This window comes from Panthera tigris, chromosome C1 (assembly GCF_018350195.1).
Source record: "Panthera tigris isolate Pti1 chromosome C1, P.tigris_Pti1_mat1.1, whole genome shotgun sequence".
Classification (NCBI taxonomy): Eukaryota; Metazoa; Chordata; class Mammalia; order Carnivora; family Felidae; genus Panthera; species Panthera tigris.
The window spans coordinates 190332642-190355736 of record NC_056667.1 but is presented as its reverse complement, the minus strand read 5'-3'; the positions used below and the strand labels follow the sequence as shown (position 1 = coordinate 190355736).

The 23095-nt window shown below is 38.6% G+C and overlaps 1 protein-coding gene across 8 annotated transcripts in view; it reads right to left on the bottom strand.

Annotated features, from left to right (window-relative positions):
* Positions 1 to 23095, bottom strand: part of ADAM23 (ADAM metallopeptidase domain 23) — a 318624-nt gene that overhangs the window by 228176 nt on the left and 67353 nt on the right. The window lies entirely within an intron of this gene.

The following is a 23095-nucleotide window of genomic DNA, read 5'->3' as shown; positions in this document are numbered from 1 at the left end:
CTCCAATTGTAAGAGGAAGGAGAGATGGGCAAGAAGACTGGAAAGGATCAGCTTGTGAGATACAAGAAAAACCAGAGGAGTGTGGTGCCTGGAAGCCAGGTAAAAGTCAGGTCTCAAGAAAGAGGGGGTGATCAATTGTGCCAGTGCTTGATAGAAAAAGGAAGATCAGGACTGAGAATTTCCCACTGAATTTAACCAAAACTAAACTGAACATATCTTGACAGTCTACTGTCAAGTTGGGTGACTGTTAAATCCGGGAGCACCTGGGGACTGTGAAGCTGCTTCTACCCAGATGCTTTGCCTGCAAGTTGCAGTGATTTATTGGAAAATATTTACTGCTACTACACTGTCATATCAGAAGCGCATGATTAAAGGAAAGTTCTTTTTTTAAAAGAATTTTTTAACGTTTCTTTATTTATTTTGAAAGAGAGAGAAAAAGAATGGGGGCAGGGGGGGCAGAAAGAGGGGGGAGAGAGAATCCCAAGCTACCAGTGCAAAGCCTGATGTGGGGCTCAATCGCATGGACTGTGAGATCATGACCTGAGCCAAAACCAAAACGAAGACACGTAACCTGAACCACCCAGGTGCCCCTGATTAAAGGAAAGTTCTTAAAGATCTCTGAAAGTGTGATCTTTTCCGCTGTAATGCAGAGCCTTGCCTAAATGCTGTCTAAACTTTCAAGAAATAGAGATTTTCTTTGTCCCAGGTAGTCTTGCAACCTTACAAAGAGCTTGTTTCAGCCCACAATAAGAAATGTTGAGCTTTACCAAGTTATATTGTAGGTTGCAGATACTGTGACCATGCCCCACCACCATCAACATCATAGCATGTATGTATGTATGTATGATGGGAGGCAATGAAGAAAGACTGGTTGGCTCACAAAATATTTGTTCTTGACCATGACTCTGTATATCTGAGGAAGACAAAACCGTAGAAAGATCAAGACAACTGGGAAGCGGTGTTCCCCAATATTAGTCACATTCAGGCCTGCATTAAAAATAATATTTAATAATATTTGCATGGCACACTGAGGTAAACAGAAAAATCTGATGTCTGCCAGAGGTGACTATCCCAAGGGTTCCAGTCACCTCAGACCCCACCTAGGTACTCCAAAGGCCAAGAGGCTTGATATCTTTGCACTATATACAGTACTTAAGAATATCAGTTGGGAAACCTGCCTTAAGTTCAGAATGGAGGGTATAAGATTCAAATGGCTGAAGTCCCCAGGATACTGAACTGACCATTCAGAATCAGCTTGATCAGAGGGACCTGATGTTGGTCCTCATCTATCATCTACACATTTTTTTTTTAAATATTAAAATGCAGTGTGAGACAAGTACACATTCATTGCTGGTAGAAATGCAAACAGGTACACCATTCTGGAAATGTGAACTATATGTCTTAATATTTTCAAATTCTGGGCTTTTAGAAATCTCTCCTGAGGAAAATTTCAAAAATACAAACAAAATTTTATATACAAAGATACTCAACATAACATTTTTTTGCACACAAGGTATTGATAAAATAAATTATCATATATTCAAATTTTATAAAACTTTTAAAACTTAATGTACAAAGAGTTTTGATGACATAGGAAAATGTTTATACTGCGCTATTAAGTGATAGAAACAGAATACAAAATTGAATATGACTTACAATTTCAATCATTTAAAATATATGTACAATATTAATATCCAAAAAAATGGCCAAAGAGCTACTGGTTGATGGGATTAGGGGAAATTTTTGTTTTCTTCTCTTTACCTTTATGTATTTTCTAAATTTTCTACAATAATACTGAGACATTTTTATAATTATAAAGTATCTCGGCAAAAACAAGTTTTTAGAATCTGTAATGAGATGAAAAATGCTTATGATACTCAGTAAAAAATCAAGATGAAGAGCATGACTACAACCATTTAACTTTTGTAAAAAGTATCTATATTTGGAAAAGAAAACTCCAAGATGATAAATGTAGATGTCTCTGAGTAATAAGATCGGGGCAATTATCATTCTCTTTTCTATTTTCTGCATTTTTCAATTTAGCACAATGGAAATATATTAACTTTATGTTGATAGCAGCAATATAATTCCTTAATTTCTATTCTAAATTTAACCATTAGGTGGTACTTAGTAGAATTTTCAAAGTGGAAGATTAAGTATAACTAAGGAGGAGGATCTAATTAGCATCCAAGGAAAAAATTTTTTGGCCAAAACATCACTGAGACTAAAACAGACTCATTGTAAGCTTGAAAAAGACCCTATTCAACTCCATTTTCATAATCTAGTCTGCAGTCATTGTTAGACTTGAGAACAGCGGTTAAACTTTGACATTTTCTGTACTTTAAAGATAGTGACTTCTCTCTCCATCCAAACAACTCCAGCTAAGTCAATTTTTAAATTTAAACCATTTCTGGAAACAAGATACTGTATAACAAACATAAAGACAATTAAAATACAGTATCTTTTTATTGTCTTTTTCACCTTCAACATGTTATTACTGAGATGCACTTATCCCAGTGACAGATGTGGAGAGTTAACCAAAAAAGGGTACCGCCTTAGCAGATGGTCAGGGAGTCTATCTTTCCACTGATCTGTGTTTGACATGAACCGGCAATATGGCTGAGATATCCTCCTTGGAAGTGAATTTTGCCCCATTACTAAAATATCTTTCTTCCACTTCATAAATCTGACAGTGTGAGCATTGATAAGCCCATTATCAAAGTACTAGCCAGCGCTATCTCTAGTGGGCTAGAGAGTGAGCAGTTCCATGCTTCTAACGACTGGCTATTTGGAGGTGAAAATGGTAAAGAGCTGAGGGAGCTACCAAGATGCAAAATTATTGAAATGATGAAATGTATTTCTTCTCATTCTTCAGACTACAACCTGCCAATCACTTTGGATTTTAATGTGCTGGAAATCAAAGGAATTACTACAAAGCAAGACTTGAGCTGATAATGAATTATCAGTTTTAAACCAAGACTTTTTTTCTAATGGAGCATTTAGTACATCAGAGAAAGTATTGACCAAAACCCATGTTGAACATCAGCAAAAACTGAATTTTTATTATGCAAAGCCAAAAAAATGCTGGGGTTATTTGTCTAGCAGCTAGTCTATCCCAACTAAAACAGACATGTTTATATATATTTACACAATTATTCCCATTTTTTTTTTTAGTATATGTGCTGCCAAAGTGAGCACTATTAACACAATTATTAAAACAGGCATCTACATAGAAACATACCCCTATGTTTTACATCCAGAAACTAAAAAAATGACAAACTTGATGTTTCGGCCCATTGCTAAATAATTTGAATTATGGTCTGATTTAGCAATTCAATTGTTGTGTAAATGTGGTTAAACATTTAAACATTTTTGCATACTCTGCCTGCTGTAAATCTGAGAAATTTATATCACTCTACAGAGGTCATGATTCAGATGTTGAAAGAGCTGACATTAGATGTTGAAAGAGATGACAAGGAGGTAATATTTTAGCTCAGTCTTGAGAGTAGTATTGGACTGATGAGGTGATTACAGTCCTAATATCAGGTGATTAGAGTCCTAGAATTTCAAACACAGAAGGGTTCTTACAGATGAGGAAAGAGTGAGCTAGGGAAGTATAGACTTGTCCAAAGTCACACTCCTGTATTGCAGCAATTTCTGGTTCAGATGAGGAATTCCTTGGCTTCTAGCCTCGAGTTCATTGTATGTGATGTTAACCCCCATATCACTTCACTTAGCAAGGTATAAATGTTCTCTGAATAATCTGTCATTAGGCAGTAAGTGTGGGCACTTTCAAATATTCAAATGTCTACATACACATACATGTAAGGAGCTTTCTACCTGAACTGGAGCAAAACCTCTAATGCAATCATGTCCATCATTAAGGAATTATTACCTCATTTTTGCTGTCTTCCAATGGCAAACATCTAGCCACAAACACTGCGGGGGAGCTAATTTTCAAAGATGGCTCCCAAAGCGCGTGCCTCATGGAATCCATACCCTTGTGTAGTCTCCTGTTACACTGATTCCAGACTCCCAACAAAATGTGCCAGAAGTAACACAGTGCCACTTCAAGCCTTTAGGAAGAGAAGTTGCTTCTGCTTTCTCCTTCTTGGAATTTAGTTTGGGGAGTCCAGAGCCACAACATAAGAAGTCTAGCCACCCTACTAAAAAGAAAGACTATACGGAGAGGTCATGTGGAGAAAATTCTGAGCCTACCTGACAGGGAGAGAGGCCCAGCTGTCCAAGGACCCCAGTAAGCATCTAACTGCAGCCACAAAAAAGACCACAAACACCACCAAATGTTCTCAATCAACACACAGAGCAATTAGAGGTAATAAAACAGTTGCTATTTTAAGCCACTAAGTTTTTGGTTTTGTTTTCCTTTCTGATTTGTTTCTCTTATTTAATTGCATTAGCCAGAATCTTCAGAACAATGTGAAATAAAAATTTATCCACTTATATAATTAAATAATCTATATAACGTGTCATTTGGTTGTATTTTACAATTTATTTTATAATTGTACAATTACTATCAAGTTCTTCTTCCCAGCCCACTGGCCCCGTGCAAACACGTTTTCCATTTCTGTTGCAAATTTAACTCAGTTTTGTTTATGTGTGTACACATACACATAGTGTTATATATTAGTTTCAGCTGTACAAGATAGTGATTCAACAATTCTACACATTACTCAGTGCTCATCATGATAAGTGTACTCTTAATCTCCTTCATCTATTTCGTCCATCCTCCCACTCCCTCCTCTCTGGTAACTACCAGTTTGTTCTCTATATTTAAGAGTCTGGGTGGGGGAGTTGTCTCTTTTTTATTTGTTTGACTTGTTTCTTAAATTACACATTTGAGTAAAATCATACAGTATTTGTCTCTCTCCGACTGACTTACTTCACTTAGCATTATACCCTCTAAGTCTATCCATGTCATTGTAAATGGGGAGCTTTCATTCTTTTTCTACAGCCATGTAATATTCCATCTTCTTTGTTATCCATCCCCACATGTTCTTTTTTTTTTAATTTACATCCAAGTTAGTTAGCATATAGTGCAATAATGATTTCAGGAGTAGATTTCAGTGATCCATCCCCTATGTATAACACCCAGTGCTCATCCCAACAAGTGTCTTCCTTAATGCCCCTTACCTATTTGGCCCATCTCCCTTCCCACCATCCTTCAGCGACCATCAGTTTGTTCTCTGTATTAAAGAGTCTCTTATGTTTTGTCCCTCTCCTCGTCTTTATATTATTTTTGCTTCCCTTCTCTTAAGTTTATGTGTTTTGCATCTTAAATTTCACATGAGTGAAATCATATGACATTTGTCTTTCTCTGACAAATTTCACTTAGCATAATATCCTCTAGTTCCATCCACGTAGCTTCAAATGGCAAGACTTCATTCTCTTTGATTGCCGAGTAATACTCCATTGTATATATACCACATCTTCTTAGCCATTCATCTGTAGATGGACATTGGGCTCTTTCCATAGTTTGGCTATTGTCAATAGCACTGCTATAAACATTGGGGTGCATGTGCCCCTTCGAAACTGCACACCTGTACCCCTTGGATAAATACCTACTAGGGCAATTGCTAAATCATAGGATAGTCCTATTTTTAGTTTTTTGAGGAAACTCCACTGTTTTCGAGAGTGGCTGCACCAGTTTGCATTCCCACCAGCAGTGCAAAAGGGTTTCTCTTTCTCTGCATCCTCACCAACATCTGTCATTTCCTGAATTGTTAATTTTAGCCATTCTGATTGGTGTGAGGTGGTATCTCATTGTGGTTTTGATTTGTATTTCCTGATGAGTGATGTTGGGCATCTTTTCATGTGTCTGTTAGCCATCTAGATGTCTTCTTTGGACAGGTGTCTGTTCATATATTTTGCCCATTTCTTCACTGGATTATTTGTTTTGGGTGTTGAGTCTGATAAGTTCTTTATAGATTTTGGATACTAACCCTTTATCTGACATGTCATTTGCAAATATCTTTTCCCAGTCTGTCAGTTGCCTTTTAGTTTTGCTGATTGTTTCCTTTGCTGTGCAGAAGCTTTTTATTTTGATGAGGTCCCAATAGTTCATTTTTGCCTTTGTTTCCATTGCCTCCAGAGACGTGTTGAGTAAGAAGTTGCTGCGGCCAATGTCAAAGAGGTTTTTGCCTGCTTTCTCCTCGAGGAATTTGATGGCTTCCTGTCTTGCATTTAGGTCTTTTATCCATTTTCAGTTTATTTTTGTGTATGGTGTAAGAAAGTGGTCCATGTTCATTCTTCTGCATGTTGCTGTCCAGTTTTCCCAGCACCATTTGCTGAAGAGACTGTCTTTATTCCATTGGCTATTCTTTCCTTCTTCATCAAAGATTAGTTGGCCATACATGTCCTCTATTCTGTTCCATTGATCTAAGGGTCTGTTTTTGTGCCAGTACCATACTGTCTTGATGATACAGCTTTGCAATACAGCTTGAAGTCCAGGATTCTGATGCCTCCTGCTTTCGTTTTCTTTTTCAGGATGGATTGTTTTGGCTATTCAGGGTCTTTTCTGGTTCCATTTCCAAATTTTAGAGTTGCTTGTTCTAGCTGAGTGATAAACATTATATTGATAGGTATTGCATTGAATATGTAGGTTGCTTTGGGTAGTATTGACATTTTGGCAATATTCGTTCTTGCAATCCATGAGTGTGGAATCTTTTTTCCATTTTTTTGTGTGTGTATCTTCTTCAATTTCTTTCATAAGCTTTCTATAGTTTTCAGTGTATGGATTTTTCACTTCTTTGGTTAGGTTTATTCCTAGGTATTTTATGGGTTTTGGTGCAATCATAAATGGGATCAATTCTTTGATTTCTCTTTCTGTTGCCTCATCATTTTGTATAGAAATGCAACTGATTTCTGTGCATTGATTTTATATCCTGTAACTTTGCTGAATTCATGGACCAGTTCTAGAAGTTTTCTGGTGGAATCTTTTGGCTTTTCCATATAGAGTATCATGTCATCTGCAGAGAGTGAAGGTTTCACTTCCTCATTGCTGATTTGGATGCCTTTAATTCCTTTGTGTTATCTGACTGCTGAGGCTAGGACTTCCAATACTATGTGGAATAACAGTGGCAAGAGTGGACATCTCTGTCACGTTGCTGACTTTAGGGAGAAAGCTCTCAGTTTTTCCCCATTGATGATGATATTAGCAGTGGGTCTTTCATATATGGCTTTTACGATCTTGAGGTATGATCCTTCTATCCCTACTTTCTTGAGGGTTTTTATCAAGAAAGGATACTGTGTTTTGTCAAATGCTTTCTCTGCATCTATTGAGAGGATTGTGTGGTTCTTGTCCTTTCTTTTACTGATTTGATGTATCACATTGATTGTTTGGTGGATATTGAACTAGTCCTACATTCCAGGTATAAATTCCACTTTGTCATGCTGAATAATTCTTTTAATGTATTATTGGATCCAGTTTGCTAGTATGTTGTTGAGGATTTTTGCATCCATGTTCATCATGGAAATTGGTCTGTAGTTCTCTTTTTTGGTGGGGTCTTTGTCTGGTTTTGGAACCAAGGTAATACTGGCTCCATAGAATGAGTTTTAAGTTTTCCTTCCATTTCTATTTTTTGGAACAGCTGCAAAAGAATAGGTGTTAACTCTTCCTTAAATGTTTGGTAGAATCCCCCTGGAAAACCATCCAGCCCTGGACTCTTGCTTTTTGGGAGATTTTTGATTACTAATTTGATTTCTTTACTGGTTATGGGTCTGTCCAAATTTTCTATTTCTTCCTGTTTCAGTTTTGATAGTTTATATGTTTCTAAGAATTTGCCCATTTCTTCCAGATTGCTCAATTTATTGGCATATAATTGCTCATAATATTCTCTTACTATTGTTTGTATTTCTGCAGTGTTGGTTGTGATCTTTCCTCTTTCATTCTTGACTTTATTTATTTGGGTCCTTTCCTTTTTCTTTTTGACATAACTGGCTAGGGGCGTATCAATTTTGGTAATTCTTTCAAAGAACCAGCTCCTGGTTTCATTGATCTGTTTTACTGGTTTTTTTGGTTTGTTTTTGGTTTTTTTTTTGTTTTTTTTTTTTTTTTTTTGGTTTTGGTAGCATTGATTTCTGCTCTAATCTTCGTTATTTCCCATCTTCTGCTGGTTTTTGGATTTTATTTGCTGTTTTTTTTCCAGCTCTTTAAGGTATATGGTTAGGTCGTGTATGTGAGACCTTTCTTCCTTCTTTAGGAAGGCCTGGATTGCTATATACTTCCCTCTTATGACCACCTTTGCTGCATCCTAGAGGTTTGGGCCTGTGGTGCTATCATTTTCATTGGCTTCCATGTACCTTTTAATTTCCTCTTTAACTTCTTAGTTAGCCCATTCATTCTTTAGTAGGATGTTCTTTAGTCTCCAAGTATTTGTTGTCTTCCCAAATTTTTTCTAGTGGTTGATTTAGAGTTTCATAGCGTTGTCTGAAAATATACACGGTATGATTTCAGTCTTTCTGTACTTGGCTGAGGGCTGATTTGTGTCCCAGTATATGATCTATTTTGGAGAACATTCCATGTGCACTTGAGAAGAATGGGTATTCTGCTACTTTAGAATGAAATGTTCTGAACATATCTGTTAAGTCCATCTGGTCCAGTGTGTCATTCAAAGCCATTGCTTCCTTGTTGATTTTCTGTTTAGATGAGCTGTTCATTGATGTGTGTGGGGTGTTGAAGTCCCCTACTATTAGAGTATTATTATCAATGAATTTCTGTATGCTTGTGATTAATTGATTTATATTTTTGGGTGTTCCAAGTTTGAAGCATAAATGTTTACAATTTTTAGGTCTTCTTGGTGGATAGACCCCTTAATTATGACATAATGCCCTTCTTCATCTCTTGTTACAGTCTTTATTTTAAAATCTGGATTGTCTGATATAAATATGGCTATTCTGGCTTTCTTTTGGCGACCATTAGCATGATAGATGGTTCTCCATCTCCTTACTTCGATCTGAAGGTATCTTTAGGTCTAAAGTGGGTCTCTTGTAAACAGCATATAGATGGATCTTGTTTTCTTATCCATTCTGTTGCCCTATGTCTTTGATTGGAACACTTACTCCATTGACATTTACAGTGAGTACTGAAAGATATGAATTTATTGCCATTGTGTTGCCTGTAGAGTTCATGTTCTGGTGGTGTTCTTTGGTCCTTCTAGTCTTTGTTGCTTTTGGTCTTTTTTGTTTTGTTTCATCTTTTCTCCCCTCAGAGACTCCCCCTTAAAGTTTCTTGCAGGGCTGGTTTAGTGGTCATTAACTCAAGTTTTTGTTTGTCTGGAAAACTTTTTACCTCTCTTTCTATTTTGAATGACAGCCTTGCTGGATAAAGAATTCTTAGCTGCACATTTTTCCGAATCAGCACATTGAATATATCCTGCCACTCCTTTCTGGCCAGCCAAGTTTCTGTGGATAGGTCTGCTGCAAACCTGATGTCTTACCTTGTAGGTTAAGGACTTTTTTCCCTTGCTGTTTTCATGATTCATTCCTTGTTTGTGTATTTTGTGAATTTGACAATGATTTGCCTCGTTGATGGTTGGTTTTTGTTGAATCTAATGGGAGTTCTCTGTGCTTCCTGGATTTTGATGTCTGTGTCTTTCCCCAGGTTAGGAAAGTTTTCTACTATTACTTGTTCATATAAACCTTCTATTACTTTTTCTCTCTCTTCACCTCTGGCACCCCTATGATTTGGATGTTACTCCTTTTTAATGAGTCACTGATTTCTCTAATTCTTATATTGTGCTCTTTTGCCTTACTTTCCCCCTTTTTTTTCCTGCTTCATTATTCTCCATAAGTTTGTCCTCTATATCACTGATTCGCTGCTCTGCCTCATCCATCCTTGCCTCCATGGCACCCATTCAAGATTTCATCTCAGTTATAGCATTTTAAATTTCATCCTAACTAGATTTTACTTCTTTTATCTCCACAGAAAGGGATTCTATGTTTTTTTCAACCCCAGTATTTTTCTTATTATTTTTTCAACCCCTAATATTCTTATTATTGTGATTCTAAATTCTGGTTCAGACATCTTTCTTGTATCTGAATCGATTAAGTCCCTGGCTGTCATTTTTTCCTGTTCTTTCTTTGGGGATGAATTCCTTCATTTCATCATTTTAGAGGAAGAAAAAGAATTAAATAAATAAATATTTAAAAATTAAAAACAACACAAAAAAATCAAATAAAGGATATCAGCTCCTAGGTGTGTTTTGGTCTGGTTGTTGAAAGAAGATTGATAGAATAGAGAAAAAAAGGGAAAGAAAAGGGGGGAAAAAAAGAAATATGTTTGAAAATTTTTTAAATGAATACAATAAAATAGAATAAAATGAAATGATGAAAGTAAAACAGAATTTTTTAAAAATTACAAAGGGGGTGCCAAGATGCCTCAGTTGGTTAAGCGTCTGACTTCAGCTCAGGTCATGATCTCTCTGGTCAGAGTTCAAGCCCTGCATCAGGCTCTGTGCTAACACCTCAGAGCCTGGAGCCTATTTCAGATTGTGTGTCTCCCTTTCTCTCTCTGCCTCTCCCCTCGCTCTCTCTTTCTCTCTCAAAAAAAAATAAATAAACATTTAAAAAAATTAAATAAAAAAGTTACAAAGAAGTAAAAAAAATAGTAGAAAAAAATTAAAGAAGAATCTTTTTTATAAAAACGGAAAATAAAAATAAATTTTTTCTCTTTCTGTGTTCAAGAAAAGAAAAAAATTGAAAAAAAAGTTTCCCCTAGAAGCCAAACTATGAAGCACTTTATAGTCTGTAAACTAAGCAGATAGAGACTTGTGGTGCTCCTCTAGAGTGTGGTTGGTGCAATTGGACAGGGTTTGGTGTAACGGCTTCATTCTTCACCAGATGGCACTGTTCAGTTTATTGGGGTGGATCCTTGTAGTGCAGGAGTGAAAATGGTGTCACCCAGCTACCCAGTCTCTAGTATCAGAACTCTGTACTCTCGGGGCGCCTGGGTGGCTCAGTCAGTTGAGCGACCAACTTCGGCTCTGGTCATGATCTCACGGTTTGTGAGTTTGAGCCCGACGTCAGGCTCTGTGCTCACAGTTCAGAGCCTGGAGCCTGCTTCTGATTCTGTGTCTCCCTCTCTCTCTGCCCCTCCCCCACTCATGCTCTGTCTCTCTCTGTCTCAGAAATAAATAAACATAAAAAAAAATTTTTTAAAAAAGAGAGAACTCTGTGCTCTTGCCAACTGGCAATCAAGGACCTCTCCTTTGTTTCCAGCTTCCATCCACTCCCTGCTTCTGCACTGTCCACAACCAAGCCATCAGCCTGCCAAGCAACACTTTCCTCCAGAGTTTTATCTCAGATGGGACTGTGTTTCCAAATCCCTCACTTATGAGGACCCTGCAGCTTTGACCCACTCCAACCCTCTGGGGGAAGGGTCTCGCCAAGCAATGGCTGGGTGCCGGCTTACCCCCAGGAATGTTTGCATGACCACGCTGCCCAGAGACTGTGGCTGGGTGCCAGCCTGCCCCAGAAAAAGTTCACGTGATTGTGTAGCAGCAGTGTTTCAGGTGTTATGGTAAATCACAACACACATCCGGCACCAGGCTTCACCCTAATGTCCTTGTTCCAACACCAGCAAACGTCGTTGTTCCCCAGGGTCCACTGGGACCTTTGCCTGTGGGAAGACTGCACAGCCTCTACCAAATATTCTTCCAGCAGGGGAACTGCCTCTCCCTGTATGGCCTGAGGACCCCTTGGACCTTGCTGTCTGCTCCTGGAGATTTGCCCTTCCCACCAGAGCTCTGCCAGTATTGAGCTGCAGAATTTCAGACTCTGTGCTCCCCTTTTTATAGAGACTTAATGGTTTTTAAATCCTGTCTTTTCTCCTTTCTCCCTCTCTCTCTGCCCCTCCCCTGCTCAAGCTCTGTCTCTCTCTATCTCTCAAAAATAAATAAATGTAAAACAAAAAAAATTTTTTTTAAAAACTCTACCCACTAACCAAATTCCTTTTTCGGAACTCCAAGCATATATGTGATCCCATAAATAGCTAAGACCTGTCCTACTGGCACTTGAAGTTGATTTCTGGATTGCTCAGCAAATTTAACCCTTTTAAGTTGGGTCTACCTCCTTAAGTGAATTCTGAAAATGAAGTGCCTTCAAAGTAGGTATATGTAAAGACCTTCCTGTCAGTTAAGACCAAAGTCTTATAGGCAATTTTCAAAATTCAAAATCAATTTTATGAAGAGAACACACTGGTAAAGAGAAGATAAGCTTGTCAGAATAATTCTATAAGCATAACTTATGTGTCATATGAATACATGGAACCTCTGCAATTTATTCATCATAATGCCTATTGTAGAAAAGCAGGGGAGACTTTAGAAGCCAATTTGTGGCAAGTATAACATTTATATTGGCTAAATAACAGCTTTACTATTCTAGTAGACGATTCAATAATAAAAGCTATCATGGTCCATGTATCATCTGCTGTATTTGCAGTTACAGATAATTGTACAATTATTCTTGTGACTAATATTTTCATGTCTTTTGGGGTATAGGAGGAAATTTAATCCATAGGAGAAAACAAGTTATGTAGAAAAACACCTAGAGTGAAGAAGCTTAGAAAGAAGGATCCATCTAACAAGCACCTTCATGGACAAGACTGTCAGAGGAAGAGGGAAAATGTGATATTACTTAGAATATTATTTAGTTCCAGCTCACTAACATGCTCTTTTACTGTGTCCAATATAGTGTTTACTCTATTAAGTTTTTTACTTCATTAGTTTATTTTCACTCTCACATTTTTTTTAAGCTCTACACCCAAGCTCTATGTGAGGCTTAAACTCATGACCCCAAGATCCAGAACTGCATGCCCCACCAACTGGCCCAGCCAGATGCCCTCACTCTCACAATTTTTAATTTCTTTTTGTTTGTAGTCTATCCGTTCTTTTCTTAGATCTGCCTACTTCTATCTTGTCCCTTCTTCTTATTTATCTCTTTGAAGATATGGAACATAATTTTTTAAATCACTTGATATGCTCCTATTATTTTGCATTTCATTAGGAGTGAATCCTTCTGATTATTTTGTTGACTATCTTTTTTAGCAGTAGTTTTTCTAAAAGTGAATTTCTATGTGGATGGGCTAATCTTAGGAGGAGTTGGTCTTCATTGTTGCCGTTGTTGTTCTTGCTGTTGTTTTGTCTTGTTTTTTTCTTTCTGTGATCACTCCTTTCTGTAAGTTTTGCAGTTGCCTTCACTCAGTCCCCAGGGAGACCTACCACCCAAGTCCAGAACCAGGTCTTACGCTAGAGGAACAATACCAACCATAGAATGATGGGGCTATTTTAGATCTACTTACTAAGCCAAACAAGTCCTGCTGCCAGCCTTGCTCTACTTCCTCCTGTCCCCTGCAGGGATTCAGCTTTATGAAAGCAAGCTGAAAGCAGTGATCAGAGGTATTTGAACCGCCTTTCATTTCCAGGGAAGGCCCACCTAGCCTTTGCTTTTACACAGTGATGCTTGCCCTGGTGCCTCACCACATGTGGGTCACTTTGGTTTTCATTCTCCTGCAGGAGTGACACCCCTAACTCTGCCTATTTCTAGACCTATAGCCCAGGAGGCCAATGCTGCAATCCTGGCTTACTGTTGAGTGTTTCCATTTCTGGCCCATAAAAATATTAATTATTGTTTATTTTGGTTTTTCCCCATAGCTGTGTCTTTTAAGTTTGGAGCAGAGGTGGAAATTTGTAAGGATACACTCAGAGCACCATTTGATGGGGAAGTTTGGAAAGAAAATAAAGACCCATGTAGCCATAGATAAATCTGCACATCAGGAGTCAGAAGTTAAAAAACATCATAGTTTTGCTTAAGAATGGCCTTCCTTCCAAACATGCAGAAGTAATCTAACCAAAGGCAACAGGAATTATCCATCTGAGGAATGGATAATGCTCAAATGCATATTTACTGTAAGACTAGTACAGACACGTTCTAAAGAGAAAGCGGTAAAAGAGAAAGAAACATTGCCAGGATGATCCATGCAGTTTTTCAGATTCCACCCCATCGACCCCCATGACCTTAAACGCAGAAGAAATGCAATCAAGAGATTAATAGGAATACAAAATTCCAAAATTTGTTGAAAAATCCACCAGTCCTTTAGACTGTCCCTCTTCCTGCATGATTCAGAAATTCAGACTGAGAGTCTCCCCAATTCCCAGAGCTTTCTAAGTTCCTTTTCTTATTATTGGTGTTCATTCTGCATATTAGAAATTTCTTAATTTGCTTTCACATCTGTTCCCATATTCCTGTGTCCAAATGCTGAGCTGAGTCTAAACCCCATCTAAGAGTGAAGTATCTGCTCCCTTATAACAGTGCTGCCCATTTACAAGAGACATCTCCAAGCACCCACAGCTCACGGTCTTTAGTCCCCATAGTCTCAATTCTTGCTCATCTCTATTTTTTCCCCCCACCAGATGTCATATGTTTGTTTGCTTGGTTGGGTGGTTGAAGCTGTGATGTCATCTATGTTGAAGATGTGACCGGTTTAAACTTTGGAGTTTTTCAGTCTTTTTTTTTTTTAACATTTACTTATTTTTGAGAGACAGAGAGAGACAGAGCAGGAGCAGGGCAGGAGCAGAGAGAGGACACACAGACTCTGAAGCAGGCTCTGGGCTCTGAGCCCTCGGCACAGAGTTCAACATGGGCTCAAACCCACAAACCGTGAGATCATGACCTGATCCGAAGTTCGACACTTAACCGACTGAGCCACCCAGGCACCCCTGGAGTTTTTCAGTCTTAACAACCCTTCATCTGGGGTTCGAGTTCCCTTCTGCTTCCACATTTGTACCACCTGGAGAATCTTCCATCAGTGAATTCCTGAGCTGGAGTCACCATGGGTGACGTTTCTCAAGCTTTTGGTGGTGCAGAAAACAGCACTGTGTCATCTCCTATGTATTTTCCAACTTTCTTTCAGGCCAACAGCAATACTGCTTTCTCTGCCTCATATTCTGAGGTGGTGCAACCTAATTCCTTACTCTTGTGTTCCATTTCCATTTCCCTCAAGGAATTCATATTTCTTCAGGTAGAGTCAGATGTTTCTTTCCAAACTTGCACTGTTCCTAGGTTGGCCCCATTCCTCCTCTACAACACGTGGGCTCACACTCGTCCCCCCAGTGGCATCCTTCCTGCTGTTCTCTTTCCACTTGCTCTCAAGACAAAAATGTATTTTTAAAGCTAGTGCTGTTCCTTTCCACATTCCAGATTTGCTGCGCTTCCAAAGCCCAAGCAATCCTTTACTGATCCCAAATTGGATTTTGAGTCCTTCTCCCTCTTGGTCTGCAGTGTTTCCTGTGTCTCTGAGGAAACATGTTACGTAGAACCAAAGTGTTCTGGCACCATAGGCCAAGAAGATGACACAGCCCTGTAGAGAAAGGGTCCACTGCAGGGGGTGGGGAGGAGAGAAATATATATATATATATATATATATATATATATACACACACACACACACACACACACATATATATATACACATATATACAGATATATGGATATGGTTTTATAGATAGATATAGATAGATACAGATAGATATAGATATAGATATAGATGATATAGATATAGATATATAGATATAGATATATAGATAGATATCCTTATAAACTTGTGCCAAGTTTAAAGCCACAAGGGTGTCTTAAATAAGATGCTAAAAGTAAAATGATAAACACATGAAAAAAGACTGATCAACCCGGTTACATCCAAATTTAGGTGTGAATGATCTAAGACTCCATGAACAAAGCTAAAAAATAAGCAAAACTGATTAAGAGAAAGTATTTGCCTCATACTTAACAAAAGATTATTTTACAGAGTAATAAGAAGACTAACAGCATGATAAAAATCCAAATAAGGGTTATGAACAGAAGATTTACAGAAGGGAAAATAGAAATAACCAGAACACACATGAAAACAGGTTCAGTCTCACTAGAAACCATGGAAATACAAATCAAAATAATACTATGTCATTAATACAATTAAACATTTAAATAAATATTATTTCTCTCCATTAGATTGGCAGAAATGTTTCATTTTATTAATGAGCTTTTGCTAGGTTTTAAGGAAGGGAGTACTATCAGATACTGCTGGAGAGAGTATAAATTAATTCCACCCTACACCCTAGCAGTTCCACATATAGATTTCTAGCTGCAAGAAACTAACACATATGCACAATATGGCACAGACACTTATGTGAAGGTTCTGTGCAGCATTATTTGCCATAGATAAAAATAAGTAACATTTTAACCATCCACCAATAAGAAAATAGCTAAAGAGGGGGCACCTGGGTGGCTCAGTTGGTTAAGCAACCTACTTCAGTCAGGTCATGCATGATCTCGCAGTTTGTGGGTTTAAGCCCCGTGTGGGGTTCTGTACCGACGGTTCAGAGCCTGGAGCCTGCTTCGGATTCTGTGTCTCCCTCTCTTTCTGCCCTACCCCTGCTCACGCTCTGTCTCTGTCTGTCTGTCTTTCTATCTCTGTTAAGGATAAATAAACATTAAAAAATTTAAAAAAAGAAAATAGCTAAAGAAATTATAGATACACAATAGTACATTGTATAGCAGTTAAAAGAAATATACTAGATCTAATATACCACTGTATGTTAACTAATTGAAATGAAAATAAAAACTTAAAATGAAAATACAGTTTAAAAGGGGGGAGGGGTGCTGGGTGGTTCAGTCAGTTAAACATCTGACTTCAGCTCAGGTCATGATCTTGTAGTTTGTGAGTTCAAGCCCCTCATCAGGCTCTGTGCTGACAGCTCAGAACATGCAGCCTGCTTCAGATTCTGTGTCTCTCTCTCTGCCCTGCCCCCACTCACACTCTGTCTCTGTCTCTCAAAACACCCAAAGCAATCTACACATTCAATGCAACCTCAATCAAAATTGCACCAGCATTCTTCTCAAAGCTAGAACAAGCAATCCTAAAATTTGTATGGAGCCACAAAAGACCCCGAATAACCAAAGTAATATTGAAGAAGAAGACCAAAGCGGGAGGCATCACAATCCCAGACTTCAGTCTCTACTACAAAGCTGTAATCATCAAGACAGCATGGTATTGGCACAAATACAGACACATAGACCAATGGAATAGAATAAAGACTCCAGAATTGGCCCCACAAATGTATGGACAACTAATCTTTGACAAAGCAGGAAAGAATACCCAATGGAAAAAAGACAGTATCTTTAACAAATGGTGCTGAGAGAACTGGACAGCAACAGGCAGAAGAATGAAACTAGACCACTTTCTTACACCATTCACAAAAATAAACTCAAAATGGATGAAGGACCTGAATATGAGACAGGAAACCATCAAAACCCTAGAGGAGAAATCAGGAAAAAAACCTCTCTGACCTCAGCCACAGCAATTTCTTACTTGACACGTCTCCAAAGGCAAGGGAATTAAAAGCAAAAATGAACTATTGGGACCTCATCAAGATAAAAAGTTTCTGCACTGCAAAGGAAACAATCAACAAAACTAAAAGGCAACCGACAGAATGGGAAAAGATATTTGCAAATGACATATCGGATAAAGGGCTAGTATCCAAAGTCTATAAAGAACTCACCAAACTCCACACCCAAAACACAAATAATCCAGTGAGGAAATGGGCAGAAAACATGAATAGACACTTTTCCAAAGAAGACATCCAGATGGCCAACAGGCACGTGAAAAGATGCTCAACGTCACTCCTCATCAGGGAAAAACAAATCAAAACCACACTGAGATACCACCTCATGCAGGTCAGAATGGCTAAAATGAACAAATCAGGAGACTACAGATGCTGGCGAGGATGTGGAGAAACAGGAACCCTCTTGCACTGTTGGTGGGAATACAGACTGGTGCAGCTGCTCTGGAAAACAGTGTGGAGGTTCCTCAAAATATTAAAAATAGATCTACCCTATGACCCAGCAATAGCACTGCTAGGAATTGATCCAAGGGATACAGGAGTGCCGATGCATAGGGGCACTTGTACCCCAATGTTTATAGCAGCACTTTCAACAATAGCCAAATTGCAGACAGAGCCTAAATGCCCATCAAGTGACGAATGGATGAAGAAGATATGGATGAAGAAGATGAAGAAGATTCCATATACAATGGAATACTACTTGGCAATGAGAAAGAATGAAATCTGGCCATTTGTAGCAACATGGATGGAACTGGAGAGTGTTATGCTAAGTGAAATAAGTCAAGCAGAGAAAGACAGATACCTTATGTTTTCACTCATATGTGGACCCTGAGAAACGTAACAGAAGACCAGAGGGGAGCTGAAGGGGGAAATAAAAAGTTACAGAGAGGGAAGGAGGCAAACCATAAGAGACTCTTAAATACTGAGAACAAACTGGGGTTGATGGGGGGTTGGGGAGCGGGGAAAGTGGGTGATGGGCATTGAGGAGGGCACCTGTTGGGATGAGTACTGGGCATTGTATGGAAACCAATTTGACAATAAATTATATATTTAAACAAAGAGTAAAAAGTTAATAAATAAATAAATGTTTAAAAGGAATACACTAGATCTATTTGTGTCAACATGGATAAATCACAAAACATCACTGCTAATTGAAAAAGGCAAGCTGCAAAATATATATATATATATATATATATATATATATAATATGATATCATTTTGTCACACAAACACACACAAAGAATACTGAAATGATATTCTGAAAGCTCGCAATAGTGGTTACCACTGGAAATTGAGAAGTATATACATCTCAAGTTGGAAATGGCGTAATAGCAGCTAACATTTATTAAGTGTTTATTAAGTTGATATGATATTTAAGTTTTTTACATATATTATAACATTTATCCTTAAAACTACCCAGTGGAGTAGGTATTAATAACATTGTCATTTTCCACATAGGGAAACTTAGACACAGACAGGTTAAGTAACTTCCCTAGAGTTGCACAGTCAGCCAATTGGTAGAGTTAAATTTGAACCTAGGCAATCTGGTGCCAGCCCTCCTTTAGTTACTCTGCAACCATGCCTGGGATACAGCACTGGGGTACTGGGATAGTGTTGCAATAGGCCTCCTCAGCAGCGTTAGCTGTAGGTTTCTGGTTTTTTGGAAGGAGAATATAGCACTCAGGAATCACTTATATAGTTAAAAGTTTAATTTTAAACAGGAAAAGCAATTATTGATATATCTTAGATGGAACCACCTCCAAAAGAAAAAAGATGAATGGACAAGAGGAAGGAAGGAGGGAAGGAAGGAAGGAAGGAAGTGTAGGAGGAAGGGAGATGGGAAGGATGGGAAGGGAAGAAGGAAGGGAAAGAGGGAGGAAGGGAAGGAGGAATGTAGGGAAGGAAGGAAGGATAGGAAGGAGGAAGGGAAGGAAGGAAGGAAGGAAGGAAGGAAGGAAGGAAGGAAGGAAGGAAAAGGGAGGGAGGGAGGGAAGGAAGGAAGGGGGAGGAAGGAGAGGAAGGAAGATGGGAAGGATGGGAAGGGAAGAAGGAAGGGAGGGAAGGAAGGAAGGTTAGGAAGAAAGGCTGGGAAAGAGGGAAGGAAGGATAGGGAGGGAGGGAAGTTTAGAAGGAAGGTGGGAGGAAGGAAATAACAGAGAGAGAAGGACTTCCACTGCTCTTCATCTGTTTAGTGATTAATTTCATAGCTCTGGTTTATCAGACGTTCCTAGTGCTCCAAGCTCCTGCCCTTATCAAGATTTATCTCAGACCAACTTAAGAATAAGAAGATAAGAAGGAAAACAAAACATTTGAATGTGAATATACTGTCCACAATTGCTGACACCATCAGTCCAAGATTTTCTACAGAGAAGCCCTGTTGTGAGAAGAGCCCTTCTTTGCCCTTGAAATGAATTCCTAACCGACTGCAATCAGTTCTCTCTCATTACCCAGAGGGTGTTGCTTGACCTGCAGTCATTCTCATTGTTTGGCTCTGATGGGGAGAGAAAGACAATTCCAGTCAAACCACAATTAAAACAAGGAAGGAAAGAAAAGTTTTTCCTAGTTTCTAGAAACCATCCATCTCCCCCAAGACCTTACAGGGGCAGCAGGTATCTCCACCTAAGCAAGGCCCTCTTTATCACCGCAGCTGTAAGGGGAAACTGGTCTTCCCAAAAAGCCAATCAAAGAGAGAAAACCCAACAAAATGAGGAGCCGAAAAGAAATTCTGCCACCAGGAACTGCATGTAACTTTTCCTTCAGCACAGAAAAACTTCTAGGCCTTAGCACAGTGTCCTAAGCGGTGTTCTTGGACTTGGCCAATGCAATGTCTGCTGTCACCTTCTTTGGGGGGGTGGAGTAACGGCTGAGGGAAGTGAGCTGTGAGCTCCCCCACGTGGCTGAAGCAATCCACTAACCTGGGTGGGGTGAATAGGTTTCTGCAGACTCTCCCAGATTTCTCATCTCTATGTGCAATCCATTTCTCTCCTTTTGATGTGTTTTTATAGCATTTTCAGAAATAACATCATTTTGTGATGAGTTCTTGTCCTGAAACACTGAATACTGCAGTGATTATGGCTGGGGTTAGCCCAGAATATTTTTCTCAATAATAAATAGTACAATAAACTTATTCCTATCTGTTTTTGCCAACCCACATGGCACTTCTTACGTGAACTCCTTTTTTGAACAAGTTGTTATTTTCAAGGCTGTGCTACAATTAATTTAGTATCCAACTTACCAAAAACTCTATGGCCAAGGAGAAAAACAGTCATTTAGTGCATGTCATTTACTCTAATGTAGTCCTCAAAATAGGGCACCTATGATTAAAATCAAAATATACTGTACGGGGCTTAATACATGTTCCTTATCCCAAAATACCTCAAAAACACAAAACACAGAGCCCCTTAGCCAAAGCTTGCAGTATTTCCTTCCTCCTCTGTCTTAGGAACTCCTTCCAGATATAGAACAAGCCTTGAATTTGGCAATTCTTCTTGCTGCTGCAGCATATTTTCTCACTCCCAAGAAAATGTTCTTTCTCAAAAAGCAAAATGCCCAAAATTAAAAGGCAAGCTGGCAAACTGGGGAAATACTGCAATGACTATGATAAAGCACTTACATAAACCTATCAGAGAAAGTCTATTGCCCCAGTACATAAAAAGCTCTGAAGATTATTTCCAAAAGAGGAAACATGAGGGGCAAGAACAACTGTAAACACTTCAGCCTGTAAAGAAATCAAATAAATAAAAACTAAAACAAGATGACATTTTTGTCTATCATATTAACAAAAATGTTTAAAATGCTGCATGTACATGTGGTAAAACAGACGCTGGGATACTTATTTTTCGAAAACAATCTAGATGCATAGGGGCACTTGTACCCCAATGTTCATAGCAGCACTCTCAACAATAGCTAAATTATGGAAAGAGCCTAAATGTCCATCAACTGATGAATGGATAAAGAAATTGTGGTTTATATACACAATGGAATACTACGTGGCAATGAGAATAGGGCCTTTTGCAGCAACATGGATGGAACTGGAGAGTGTTATGCTAAGTGAAATAAGTCATACAGAGAAGGAAAGATTCCGTATGTCTTCATTCCTATGTGGATCCTGAGAAACTTAACAGAAGACCATGGGGGAGGGGAAGAAAAAAAATGGTTAGAGAGGGAGGGAGCCAAAACATAAGAGACTCCTAAAAACTGAGAACAAACTGAGGGTTTATGGGAGTGGGAGGGAGGGATGGTTGGGTGATGGGTATTGAGGAGGGCACCTGTTGGGATGAGCACTGGGTGTTGTATGGAAACCAATTTGACAATAAATTTCATAATAAAAAATAATAATAATAAAATAAATTTTAAAAAAAGAAAACAATCTGGAAATATAGCAAAAGGAGCCTTAAAAATATTCATACCCTTTGACTTCTGGGATTGATGTGAAGTCAAGGGAAAGCTTTATGTACAAAGATTCTTACTGAAATATTATGGATAGAAACCACCTAAGTAGTCAATTATTATGGGACTGGTTGCTACCATAGTTTTTTAAGCCTAGTGATTGTCAACTGTGGTACATGGGAATCCCTTAAAGAACTCTATTTTTACAATAATGATGCTTAGGCTGTATATCAGAACAACTGATTCAAACTATCTGGGGGTAGGAGTTGGGTATGCATATTTTTTGAAATTCTGCAAGTGAGTCTCACATGCATCAGGGTTGAGAACCATTAGGTTAAGGAAACTATGGTAGCATCATTAAGTAGAATATTATGCAGCCAGTAAAAATATGCTTTCAGAATTTTGAAAAATATTGTATTTCAAAACAGTTCTAAACTTAGCAAAAAAAGTTGTAAAGTTGGCACAAGAAACTCCTATATATGCATCACCCAGAGACCCATTTCAAGTTTGGCCAGTTATCCCAGAAGTAACCCGTTTTATTGAAGCATCCAGTCCAGGATCTCCTATTGTTCCCAACTGGTATGCCTTTCTTGACTCTATCACTCTGACATTCCTTTAGATTATAGGACAATCAAAAAAAAAAACAACAACAACAACAAAAAGATTACAGGACAGTCATTTTATAGAATGTCTTTCAATGTCAGAATCACTCAAGATCACCCCCTGTTTTAATGATTTGCTAGGAGAAATGACAGAGCTCAGCGTATCGTCTTACTTACAGCTATGATTTATTACAGCTGAAGGATACAAAGCAAAACCAGTGAAGGGAAAATGCACAATAGGCAAGGTCCAGAGAAAACTGTGGGCAAGTTTCCAAGATTCCTCTCCCAGCGGAGGTACACAGGACACATTTAACTTCCCCAGCAGTGACTAGAGATACTAGAGTGTGACTCTAGAGTGTGACTAGAGTTCACACATGTGAACTTTGTCTACCAGGGTAGCTTATCAGGGACTCAAGTGCCCAAAATTTTTACTGAGGGCCGGTCACATTAGGCACCTCTGCCTAGCAAATTTCCAGGCTCCCAGAAGGAAACAGGCATTAGCATAAACCACATCGTTCGTACAAACAGTTTAGGCACAGTGAGCTAGCTACTCTTGTCGGTTAGTGTGGTGGGAACACTTCCGAAATCCAAGTTCCCAGAGGCCAACAAGGGCCAATCTCACAAGGAGGGCCTTCTAAGAAAACGCCTTTTCTAAAGTCTCCTGCGTGAACTCTTTTCTACACAGATTTGTTCTGA